The sequence below is a fragment of the Cygnus olor genome, chromosome 1 (genome assembly GCF_009769625.2).
Source record: "Cygnus olor isolate bCygOlo1 chromosome 1, bCygOlo1.pri.v2, whole genome shotgun sequence".
Classification (NCBI taxonomy): Eukaryota; Metazoa; Chordata; class Aves; order Anseriformes; family Anatidae; genus Cygnus; species Cygnus olor.
In genome coordinates this window covers 196891318-196903647 of record NC_049169.1, presented here as the reverse complement: position 1 = coordinate 196903647, position 12330 = coordinate 196891318, and positions in this window count along the sequence as shown.

Below are 12330 nucleotides of genomic sequence, written 5' to 3'. Positions count from 1 at the left end.
AGAAGGCCTGAAGACATTTTGTTGACATGGAAGTGCTTGCTGGGGATGCTGTCAGTGCAGTTTTTCAGTTCAGGATTAGCCTCTGCCACAGATGCTTTGACCATCACTGCCTGGTCAGCAATGAAATGGCCACAACACACAGAATGGTTAGAGGCTGGTGGTGATAAGCAAAATGCTCATACTCCTCCTCTCTCTTTTCCCTCCTTCCCTCCTTCTTTCTGTTTGTGGTTTGCCATGTAGCCCTCTTGCCCCATGAGCCCCTGTGAACTGCATCTTTTCTGTTCTTGATGCCAAAGCATCTGTTTTGTATGGGAGGGACAATATCATTCCCATTGACTTTGGTATATGTAGGAAAGAGTATATTACAATGCATGCAGGCTGTGCCTGATCTTCCTCCTTATTTCCACTGATGTCAAAGCAATACAGCTTACTTTGCTTCCAGAATGCCATTCTTGCCTTCTGTCGGTGAGGCTGGACAATCAAGCCAATCTGTTGAACTCTGTACTAAGTTAATTATGGTGGTTAAAATAGGCACTTAGCTATGATGCTTAAACTAGATACAAATGAATTCATGTATGAACAGTAAGTGAATGCCACATATTTTTCCTTGCATTAAGGTTTTCCTCCAAATGCCTAGTTCTACTTCTAGTCATGTAATCAATAACTATTCCTCATATTCTATATATAGTCTCTCAAAAGCGATACTTTTCAACCTTTGTCTATTTGCAAATTTTTAGTGCTTTTCCAAAAGCAGGTACACAGATCTCATTTTCTAGGAAAAATCAACTACATTAGGAAGTTCACCAAGGATACTAAACTGGGAGGTGCTGTTGACTTTCTGGAGTTCTGAGAGGCCTTGCAGAGGGGCATTGGACAATCCTCAAGGACATGAAGTTTAACAGAGGAAAATGCCAGGTGCTGTACCTGGGAGAGAGTAATGCCAAACAGGCCCAGACAGGGAAATGTGTGGCTGGAGAGCAGCAGAAAGGGACCTGAGGGTGATGGTTAACAGCAGGCTCAGCATGAACCAGTGGTGTGCCCTGGCAGACAACAGGGCAAAACACATTTCAGGGTGCATTAAGCACATCATGGCCGGTTGGTCAAAAGAGGTAATTCTCCTGCTCTTTTTAGCTGGTAAAAGGGCAGGGAGGCATGTGCTATGAGGGGAGACTGAGGACTCTTGGGCTGTCCAATCTGTAGAAGAGAAGGCTGTGAGGCGGCCTCGCTGCTCCCTGCAGCTCCCTGAGGAGGGAAGCACCAAGGGAGGGGCTGGTCTCTGCTCCCTGGGACCAATGGTAGAACACAAGGGAATGGCACAGATCTGCACCAGGGAGGGTCAGCCTGGGCATGAAGGAAAATTTCTGTACCATGAGCGTGGTCAGACGCTGAAATAGGCTGCCCAGCAAGGTGGTTGATGCCCCACACCTGTCAGTGCTCAAGAGGCATTTGGATAATGTCCTCCTTAATACCCTTTAAATTTTGGTTAGCCCTAAAGCGGTCAGATGGTTGGACTCCATAATCTTTGTAGACTCCTCCCAAATGAACAATTCTATTCAATTCTAAAACTCAGATTATGATTTCAGAAGTTATGTAGTCTCAGGGAGTGGCACCAGAGAATATCAAAATAGTTAAAGAAACCAAATTCAACAACTTAGACTTCACTTTGGTTTAAAATTCAACTTCAGTTTGGAAATGACTTCACATTTAATTAGACAAAGCATGAAAAAAAAAACCACACACACAAAAAAAAAAACTCAATCATTTTCTGTTCATATCCTCCTAGTTTTTCTACAACATAGCCAGAACAGAGCATCATTTCAAATCGTATGACAGAGAAGACATCAGCTTTATGTAGTCGTTTATCAGAACAAGTATACACTTTAATCCTTATATTTAATAGCTGCTGAGTTCTGCTCTACTTGTCCGTGCAATGTTTTATAATATCAGGGTATCCCTGCTTGTCATTCTGCATTGATTTCATCCTTTATTTCCTCTTTTTATTGAGCTTTTGAATTGCTTATTTTTCAAATTTCATTTTCCATTATTTGAGTTTTCTTTCTAAGCGCTAAACACACCTTTGTCACTGAAACACATCTTACCTTCTGTACATATCTTCCTCTGTTCAGCTAGACAAATGAAAGGGAGATAAATCCATCAGTGTTTAGAGACTGTTTTGCATGCGTCTGCTATCCCTAGAAGTTCCTAATTTCAGATTGTCATAAAGTAGGGAAATAAACCAAGACAAATCAGTACAAGCTTATTTCTTATACTCTTTACCATTGTCTTTACTTTTGGTTTCACTTGCAGACACTGTACAGGGGTAAATGGACCTTTAAACTATCTCTGTATGTGTATTCTTTTTGTCCCATTTATGTTATTTTTCTCTTTGTTTCCACTTATGGCTTTTAGTAAGTCCTATTGACCAATTCACTTTTAGTTTATTTAATTTTAAAATCTTCTTTGTCTTTCCCTGGTTATTGTAAAGCATGAGGAAAGACTCTCTCCAAACTAAAAACCTCTCAAACAAAACTCAATTCTATGCTTGATACGTCTATTTGCTTCCAAAATCTTGTAATTATTGCATGGTACTATTATTATTATTGTGATTATTTTAGAGAGCAACATCTTTTCACCAATACATTGTTTGCATGATTTCAATCAGATGCAAAACCTGATTATTCTCATTTTAAAGGGAAATCTAATTTTTCTGGTAGTAGGTATAAGCTGATGAGCAAGATTTACTGGGTGGCAAATAACACTATCTAGTTATGCTGCTTCATAATGTGTCTTAGTTGTGGTGCGTTTGAAACAGTTTAAAACGTCCTTCACAGTAGTGAACTACAACTGCAGAGAGATTCTAGTAAAATAGCTAATATCAATAGTGTAAGAAAATTCATTTCTGGGTTCATACCCAGTTTTTTGACAGCTATATTCATCAAGTAAAGGTTGAAAGGTAGGAAACAGCTTTAAGAAATAATGAGAATCTAGAAATAAGATATTAATCTTATCATAGTTTAGTTAGAGGAGACAGGGTGTAAGCTAGGATTTGAAATTGGAGATGCAGAAATTAATGGCAGAGAGTGATATGGGTTGTAAATCACATGCATTACGTGCCATCAGTCTTGTCATACAGGTGGATTGTACCATGACTGACAATTGAGAAAATATTAATTTGTAAGGATCAAGATGTTGGAGTTAATAGAATTTGATCATCAGACTCACCAAAGGTATGGAACTGAAATATTCAAATGACATAAGAGTGAGGCATAATAAGACAAAAAATGAGTTTGAGGAAACCTAAGAACCCTATGTTTTCCTCTTCTCTTCTGCTGTAAATGCTTATTTTTCTCATGAATGTCCTTGGCCCATTCCTTAGACAATCTCATCTACTTCCTGGACAATGTTTTTGTCTTTAGCATTTATTTATTTATTATTTTTAACATTACTACTTCTGTTACATTTTGATTTCCCTGGGTGCAACACAGAGAAGCTCCTCTAGATGTGATTGCTCTTATCCTGTACATGAAAGTGGATTTGGGACAGAGGATGAAGTACTCTAAAGGATTAGCTGACAGCAGAGGTTTACAAGATCTTTTCCTCCCTCTCTCTTTTATTCCTGCAATGGGAGCAGTGATTCACAGGAACTGGGTGTGATCCCTAGCAGGGAACTGGCAGAAGACTGCCATGGGCCTTCAAAGAAGATGGACCACAATGTTACCTAGCCCCTTATGTTTTTCCGCCTTCTATATGTCTTCCATAATCACATTCTAGTCAATATTATGGTCAGCACCTGGGGAGCCTTTGATTGCTCTATGTATATTGAAACCTTGTTGCTTCTTTCTCCATATCAATTTTATGAAATGCTTTCTGAAAAGAGGAAGCAGCATAAAAGTAACAGAAAGAGAGCATTTGTTGAAAGTAAAAGCTTGTAAGAGGAAATGTGTGCTTGGTATGTTGCGTGCTTACTAGCTGATTATCTGTAGATGCTTATTAAAAGCAATGATCAGTTTAGTTTTATATTTACTATCACATGGAAATTATAAACAAGTTAAGATGTTGTATGGCACTGTGGGCTTGTTTGGCATGTGGTGATTTTTGTGGTATTTGCCTGGACCTTTATCTGTGCAGTCTAACATCCAGACATGCACCCTGCATATGCCATCTCCAAATCCTTTCTTGAAAAGAGATTTTGAAATGAACATTTAAAAGCTTCATTTTGAAAAGATCCTGTCTGTAGTGGACCAGAAAACTTAGATGTATATGGCTTTTTGCTACATGTTGTAACACATCGTGCCATGTTGAACAGGCATTTGTATTGATATAGGGGCATGGTCTCACTCTTGTGAATGCAGAAAGCTAGATGAAAAATCATATTGATGGTCCATCCACACATTTGTGTTTCCTCACCTTCCCACTGCTCCTTGGCAAAATGAAGCTTTAACAAATACTTAGCATTTATACTCTTACTGTGTCATCAGCAAAATAGCTCAGGTAGCTGAAGAAGTAACTAGACAAGGAATGAGGAAGCATAGGCTCAAATCCTTTATCTGTCCCTGATGATTTTTTTCCGTGTGCTTCTATCTCTTATTTGACAAGTAAAGCTATCACATGCTACAGAGTTGCGGCAGGAATAATAACACGGAATATATCAATAAATAAATACACAGAAATCTTAGCCAGATTAGGCCCTCAATGATCATGAAAGATAAAAGCTGAGGAAAATGTATGTAATAAGCAAGCTTATCTTTGATATATTCTTGTTTCTGTCTGGACAAAACTCCAGAAGTTTTAGGTATTCAGAGGCCGCAGTTGGAAGAACCTAGGAGCACTAAAATGTGACAGAGTCACTGCTTCTCTTGCTGTTGGTGTAGGACAAGACACAGTGATAAAATAAAGTTTTTAACATCAAGTTTGAAAGTAACAGCAGTTCACACAATTAAGCTGGTGACTCAGCAAATTACATCTTTTAAAATTTCCTCAGCTTTGACACATCATGGGGTGACTTTATGTCCTACTGTTTTTACATCCTTGTTGATATCTTGAATTAGCCAAGCATCTGTTACCCAATGAAAATCAGATATCTGTTTAATACGGTTGTTTTCAACACTGCAGCGTGTTCTGATTATTCTTTGTATTAAAAAAGAAAGCATGCACTTCTATTCCTTTTTTTCTTTCTTACAGAAGGATATTATTTGTTCCATTTGCTACTCCTTTTCTAGCAGTTCAATTAGATTTACCTACCAATAGCTTCTATCAAGCTTCTCCTTATCTGATTTGGTATCCTCTATATGAAAAATTATTATATTCAGAAAAGAAGTATTCTGAATATATACCCATTAAGGACTTTCATTAGCTCTTTCTGCACATTCCTGGAGTGGCAATGGCAAGGATTTTTTAATTTTTTTTTTTTTTTTTCGCAAAACATGACATTTTCTGACCATACAGCGTTAATTTATCCATGAAACGTGGTCTTTTAATGTTATTCTGTGACAGGCTGACTTCTTTTCCGGGTTCAGCATGGCTTAACGTTCTTAATTTTGCGGTGTGTGTTTCAAATAAGGTAGCAAAATGCTGTTCTGAGATTTATGGGGATAAATTTGGAGCAATTCTAGGCAAATAAGTGACGTTGCTCCAAATTTACTTTGTGTGGCCTAAGGGTACTTTCTGGACATGCACAAACTTTCATATCTTTACAACAGTCAAGGGAAGAATGCTGCATTTCTAATGCATTAATGATATTAATGAAATTGGTAGACAATGATATATGCTGATGTTTTGTACTTCACATTAGTCATGTGTAGGGTAACTCACAACTTCAAGGAAATAAAATCAGTATTTTCTTGGAATTTAGTAGATAGAAACCTTCCTTAACCTTATATATGACCCTACAGCTTTAAGTAGTTTTCAATAAGTTCTGGGGTATAGGTCACAATCAATACTCTCGGGTTATCTGTTATGACTCTTGTGTCTCTTTGCCAGATGGTAATATAGATTATTTCTGCAGGTTACATGTGATGTATACTCATGATCTCCCTATAGGTGAGATCAGAATTCGACCTTTAAACTCTATGCCAGCAGCCAGTTAATGAAGTGAATCTATTCCACATACTTCTTGCCTAATTGCAACTTGTAACATGCTATCACAGAAGATTTATCAAAGTCCAAAATGTAAATCAGATAATGGAGCTGTTTATGAGGTAACTGGGGCTTTTCTGTAAAACGCTGTAAGTATCACTGAGGAGGTAATATGCAAAAGATTTCCCTAATATAGACGGTGCCAGCTGTTAGATTCAGCAGCGATATTGGCATTCAATGTTGCTATTTAACCGCTCCAATTCAGCCACTTTCTCCTAAACATGTTTCAAATGTGCCATCTCAAAGTAATAGGGAATTATCTGGATTTGGGGAGAATACTTTAAAAGCTAGAGCTTCTGATATACTGAGGCAGGGCCTCTAACTGTTACAGAGATGCTACATCTCTAGTCATTTTGCAGGTCACAAAGAATTTTGAGAAAAGCTGCACCCAGCAGTCAGCAGTGATGTTAATTGATGCATATCACAGACATCAGATAAAGTTTTTTTGTCATCTAGCCTCACAAGTTAGGAATATACTTGTTTTCTATTGGGAGTTATTGCCATTCACATAATAAACTCTAGAGACCTCAATTTGAAGAGCTGGAAAGGGGGATTTGCTCAAACTAAAGCTTACTCATGCAATATATTTGCTTGTTTAGATCACAACTCACAGCAACTGGATCTCAACATAAATTGAAGTTGGAGCCAAACAAACAACAAACAAAAAAATAAAAAATATTTAATTATCATTATCAGCTGGTTAAATCACAAGACACATCATCTAATTAACTTGAAACCCTAGTTAACAAAGTCCAGGATTTAATACAAATTTTAGTACAAATTACTTCCAACAGTATTATACTTCAAGTACATGCAGTACTTCCTCATAGGAAGGGGAAGAGAAAGCAAACACTAGATAGACATTAGTCACTTTGCTCAGCCCATATACTGCAGTCATAAGTGTGAGAATCTGCACAGAATGGGAGAAGTGTCATCGTTCACAGCCACCCTTTGCCCTTTACTCATTAAATGGGAGAAAGATTATCTGCAGAACTGGAACTGAGAACTGCTTGAGATCACGCTGTATATGTGGCTATTTTTCAAGTGAGTATTGTTAAACATTTACCAATAAACCAAAATATTTACCACAAATGTGTTCTGACAGATACCATTTAAAAGCTTTGCTTTTTCTCATACTACAACAGCACAAGTTGCTCATCATTTTTATTTTATAAAATGTAATAAGCTAAAACTGATGCAATAAAAGTTCAAGTTGAAGAAAGTCATAACCTTTGATCCAGATCTAGCCATAAATACTCTCATTAAAGGACTGGAGACTGTGAAAAAAATGATGCTATAGGCTATATTGAGAAAAAAAAAGACAACATGCAAGATCTCCATCATCTACTGCTATCCTTGCCCCGGGAGCATGTTTTCTCAAACAACTACAAAATACCAAAAATACTTTTTAGCAATGGGGTACTACCTAGAAACAAACTGGATGAAAAACAGCAAGCCTGGTACAAATCAGGACTCAGCTCTGGTTGTGAATATGAAACAAAACATTGCATACATCTCGGAAAGTGATATACCACGTTTGCAATTTACAGCATTGAAGGAGAGGCTCCAAATTGTAGAAAACAAGAATCCAGATAATCTCAAAGGATAGAGGTAGATTATAGGCAGGGCAGACTTTCTTGGCCCTTTGATTCTCTATGAGTGTATTTTGTTGATGTGATGTTGCACTTTTGTTGCAAAGTCTTAGAGAAAAGCCCACATTCATCTCCAGCTGTTGGGTAATAGGAAGAGTTGTTGAGAGATGCTGATTGATCTGAACTGTGGAATAAGTTCATTTGTGCTATTTCATGTGGGTCTAAGTCACAGTGAAGATATGGCAGACATGTCCTTAAGGATCCAAGCAGATGCACAGGATTCAGGACTCTAGCAAGGCTGGACAGCACATACCAAAATCCATACTGCTGCATACAATGCTCCTTGAGTTGCTTATGCTTTAATTTTACCACTGAGCATTGTGCAGATGTATTCAATCCTTCTCACATCTTTCCAATATTGTCTTTATTCACTTTTACTGTCTAATCCATTCACCAGTTGCATGAATCGATCACTCAGGTGACAGGACCCTTCAGTTTCTAGAAAGAGGAAAAAATACAATTGAGCAGACATGACATGCATATGATTACACATACACATGCCTGCAGGGTCTTACTTCCTGCATGTGCATTTGTATGGAAAAATGGTATTCCACATTAACTTCTTACACACAGGTGGGAGGTTCCTGCCCTGCTTCCCTTGGGACAGGGTTATGGTCTGAGCAGCTGTGCCAATATAGGGCAATTGTGGGCCATTTGGATGCTACTTGAGTTGACCATGCTACCATGTTCACTGCTACTTGCAGAAGTCTGTTTTCTAATGTGAAGGGAGAAAAAAATAAAGGAAAAATGGGAGAAAAAGGGAGCAGCCATGTCCTATACCAGAAGAATATATTTTCCTTTTTTGCTATTCATGGGAAAGGAATAGTTGGGACATTTATCCATATGACTTCATTCCTTGGCCCAGTGATTTCTACCAGTCCAAAGAGAAAATTGTGGCATAAATTACTTTTCTTCCGTTCTAAAGGCACCTTTAAAACTCAACCTGGCAAAATTACCTCTGTTGATTCAACGTGTCCTTAACTGATGTCCCAAAGACATAAGATAGGAATAATGGTGAATTGTGTTTAAGGCTATACGATAAGTTTCAATAAAACCAGACATGGCTTCTTTATGGTTCTGGACAAATACCTCATCTCTGCTGTCTGTACACTGAGGGTAAAATTGCTGTAACTCATGTCAAAATCCTTACAAGGATAATTCATAAAGTCTCAAGATGCACTGACATATCGCCAGAGGGACTATATTGATAGATAAAGCCACTACACTGTCAAACAAATGTCTTACTGGTACATACAAAAAATGATGAGCTTTTCTTACTCTGTTGGGTGTCCTGAAAAACAGGGCATTCACTCATATCAGTAAATACCCCATCTCAGTCAGTTATTTTAATTGTAAACTGAATTTTCTAAGTGCAAAATTTGTAGCCTGGAATGTTCATACCTGCATTAAATAAAGAGACGGATTTGCTTTACCAATTGGAATAAGTAAATGTTTTCCTTGTTTAGCAAGTTGTGAACTGCTACATTTATTATTGGAGGGAACCAGACCAGGAAATAGTTATGACAGTTTGTGAGCTACAGGTTATTACTTATCAGCAATTCCAAACACGTCCCATGAACCAGTCCTCCATGAGGTCTGAAATTGAAGTAGCTGTTTCATCTTTTGAAATCCAACAAAGTGTTTTGTATTGTTCAAGATAATGGCTAGGAATATGTGCAACAAAAAGATATCATTTTCAACATCGGTAGTGACGTCTTTTTTCTTTCTTTTCTATTTGAAACAAAGCTGTCAGCCAAGAAAGCAACCCTCTAATCTGTCAGAAAAGATATCACATTGCATCACAATGTCTAGCAAAAGAGTTGCCAAAATATTTTATAAAAATGAACTGGCAGGTTTAGCATGTTCAAACAATCCTTTATTGAAAAATCTCTCATTAGAGCAAGCTACTAATGAAAGGTCAGCAAAACCATTCATTGGTTTGAATTAACTAAACCATATAATAAATTCCTATAATGTACACAGGAAATATTGTCAAAAATTGGTATGCTTTTTGTGTTTGGGTGACTTGTTAAACAGTTGAATAATATACCTCTAGATGTTGGAAGTTTTATCTTTCACCTGTAAGAGGATTAGGGCCAGCCATAAATTCTGTCTGGGAGCAGGTGATGCCCTGGATGGCTTCTTGAAATCCTCTTCAGTGTCATTTCCTATTTCTGTGTTTCTGGAAACAATCTATACAAAGCTGACCAACCTGACTACTGGTAGGCCTGAGTACATAGCAGACCAACTTAACCAAGGTATTCTATCTTGCTGTGCATACATTTACTGCTATTGCTATGAGCTTACCACAGCTGGACACTCAGAGTTTGACATACTGGATCAAGCTTGTGGTCCTTCAGCACTGGCTTGCTGGGTCTGAGCAGAATCCTCCTGTAGTCTTTAGAGACACGGTCACATACTTAGACTCTCTGCTCGATCACTTCTTTGCAAATTATGTTGAAACTTCCTACCCCTAGCTACTCCCTGCAAAAAGCTGTACCTTTCCTAGACAACACAAATATTCAAATTGTTCTGGTAGGAAAAACAGAGCAAAATAACTTTGCAAAACAGTTTCTTAAACAAACACACCTTTCATTTCCCAGGGAGAGACTAGCCAAAGACTACACTCAACATCTTTCTCACCTGGTGGTCTGTAAGTTATTGTATTTTCCTATCACAGTTAATTAGATGCCTAAGTGCAAAATATTAAACAAAATCTCTGTCTTCATTGCTGCCACATTTTTTAAAGCCCTTCTGGCTTTGATAACTGTTTGGGATCAAAAGATACACTTCTTCAGCTCAGGCTTCCTTCCATGTTTGGTTCATCGAAGCTGCCTGCAAAGCTGTTTGAAGATGTTCTTACATGCTTTCCTATTCAAACCATTTTTTCTTTGCTTACTTCTACTCTACTTCTTATGTTTACTCTGCTCTATTTGTACTTCTTGTTTGTGTCAGTGTAAGGCATAGTGAGATACTGTGTAAACTAGATCACTGTTCCTGTTCTGCTTTAGCCTGAATAAAAAGAGAAATATGTGATGTTAGCAGTGTTTGATTTACCTCCACTGCTAGCCTTCCACAACAATTATTGAATTATGAGTCTAAGGTAGAAGCTGAGAGACAACATGGGAGACATGACACTTTTCATGACCAAAATGGAGTTTGCGGTTTGGTACAGACAGATAAAATGGAATTAATCTCATCAAATTTAGACATCTATTGTGTAGATATCTACATCTGATCTTGTTGTCTACAGTCCCTTTGCTGTTAGTGGGGAAAAACAGGCACTTCACAGACAGAATCCATATCATTTAAAGGCAGATATCCAAAGTAGGTCAGGGGATCTGCATTCTCCAACAACCTTATTGCCTACACTTGCTGTGACTGGACTTCAGTGACTTACAAGGAGTCAGGTGAGATGAAACCCTATTATAGTATACACCAAACTGACACATTTGCTTTACTAAGTCACTGCACAAAATCCCAGAAGTGGCTGGTCAGCGCAGAATCAGCATCACTGAGATGATTCAGTGTGGCTCAGTAGAAACAGAGTTTAGCAAATGCCTCCAGGAAACCAGTCTCCTGTTGCTCCTGCCTCCCCTGCAAGCTGCAGTGCTAGTGCTTGGCTCAGCTAGAGGCTTGTCATCCCCACACCTATGGAGCTGCAGACCTGGGAGTCTCCGTGCTTGTTTGCAGGGGAAGGGAAACTCAGTCCTCTACAAGATCACCACCATCTCTCTACCGCAAATTCTTGGACCCTAGAGGAAAACATAAACTTGTGGACCTAGTCTCATTACCCAAGTCTTTCCACTCCATATTTCACTTCACAGTCCTTGTCTAACATTTGCTTTAGACAAGTGTTTCTACTGCATATCCATTGATTATAGGAGGGCCAGATGAAGCTGTGACATGGATGAAGAGACAATGTGGTCAATCAAGAGATTTTGTGCAGAGAGCAGTGCTGATACTGTCCCCAGTATCCTGCCAGGAAATATATCCCTGGGTTATATTATGCCAAAGCTGTCTTGTCCATGGAGAGTAAAAATAACTTGTTTGCTTACAGTAAATATTTGTAGGCATATGGGTTGGGCCATGGCTTATTTTACATATGGGAAAAATAAACCACAGCGCAATCATTGTGGGAATGGCCAAATCTGAACTGTTATCAAGAATGTCAGACAACAATCTGTACTCATCATGTCCCAGATCTCCTCAAATTCTCTAGCTGAAATTTGCTTTTTGTTAGTGCTGTTTGTTCTCTTTTCATTTCAGATACAGTCACAAACACATAAAATTGTATTTGCAAGAGTGAGAAGACACATCTGTGTCCTTCCTGCATGTCGTGACCTGTGTAAAACATCGTTTTTTTCTTTGTCTCTGACATATCTATAATCTAAATCTCTATGGCTTGTCTACTTTTTAAACAATAGCCTGTTGTTCCTCAAAAGGAATTTGTAATGCATTATCAGTTTCAGCGGTGGACAGAGGAAGAGGAAATGCATGAAAATATCACCTAGCAGTCATATTATGAACAGAACAAACCCAC